Here is a 1561-nt window from a genome sequence, read left to right on the forward strand (position 1 = left end):
CGAGCAGAAAAGACGTGCTCGAGCAGGCTGGAAGGAGAACACTCCCCCGAAAGAGAAAAATGGGCCTCCCTCTCTCCCGTGTGCTTCCATCAAGGCCCAAATTGTGTGTGTTCTCCTTCGCAGACCTGGTCCTCCAACTTTCCTCGACTTTGCAGGTAACTAATCTGGAGCTTTTCTAAAGCTCTTTTCTCAGTGTCGAGGTGTTGAGTCAACTCCCAGCTCAACAAATACCTGCAGCGCAAGGTGCGCTTTTCCGAATTCCCCCAAAGAGGGAGCGACACGTGCTCGTGTTTCTACTATGTAATTCACGCGTGCCTCCACTCGACTACGGACGACTAGAGTAATACTGCTATTAGTTTGCGTGTGCTCACAAGCTGCTTGAAGGGCGCTGGTAATATCATTCCTACTATCTATCAACTACGAGCTGGGGCGGTAATGCAATGATGGACCTCCGATTAATAATATCCGATACGATAGTAGGAATGGCAGTTTTGTGAGCTTTCATAGGCTCTTCCACATTCACGCACAATCTAGTGGTATCTCTCTAGGAATCCTGTTGGGTAGAGAGAACAAAAAGTCCCTTCCCTCGTTTTGGAAGGTTGTTCACAGCAACGCTTGTTTTATATGGTGACCTCTTTAGGTAGTTCAACACCTTGCTCTCCTTGACTCTTCTCATTGTCGAGGTTCTGAGTCCGGTTCCAGGTGTACAAATAGGTGCAAGTCTGGATAGGGAATCTCCCCAAGTGGGTGAGCCTACGCTCTTTCTTATCAGGCGACACGTGCTCGTGTTACTACATAATGCATGCATGGCTCCATTCGACCAGGAACGACTAGAGTAATACTACCATTAGTTTGTGTGTTCTCACAAGCTGCCTGAAGGGCGCTGGTAATATTATTCCTACTATCTATCAACTACGAGCTGGGGCGGTAATGCAATGATGGACCTCCGATTAATAATATCCGATACGATAGTAGGAATGGCAGTTTTGTGAGCTTTCATAGGCTCTTCCACATTCACGCACAATCTTGTGGTATCTCTCTAGGAATCGTGTTGAGTAGAGAGAACACTTCCGTTTTCTGCTCTGCCTTTTATTCCGAGTAGAAACCGCCTTTTTCGGAGGATGTTCGTAGCAATGCATGTTTTATGTAGCGCTCCACTTTGGGGAGATCATCACCTACCTGCCCAAACTGTCCTTCCCTGTACGGTACCTGGTAACTAGTGGATTCCACCCTTTCCCTCCTTTTTCAGTTTGATGGCGACCACGACCAGCCAGAGGTGAGTAAAGCATCAAGGGTTTCTTCTTTTCGGTTTCAGTTTTTGTAATTGACAAGTTTAATTTTCCTCTTTTGTATTACTGCAGCTTCTAGTAAGAATCAGCACAAGTCCTCAGTTAAGTATTTCTTTCGTTGTGTTGCTAGTGATTAAAACGAATTCCTTTCTGCTTATATTTCCTTTAACCAACTTTAGCAAGTCTAACCAAAAATATTCACCCATGCTTGATCATAACCAGAATTATTTTTCTGTTACAGGTATTTTATTTTATTACTACATAATGCATGC

Source organism: Euprymna scolopes, chromosome 45, assembly GCF_053919585.1.
Source record: "Euprymna scolopes isolate OS-2025 chromosome 45, ASM5391958v1, whole genome shotgun sequence".
In the NCBI taxonomy this organism is placed as follows: Eukaryota; Metazoa; Mollusca; class Cephalopoda; order Sepiida; family Sepiolidae; genus Euprymna; species Euprymna scolopes.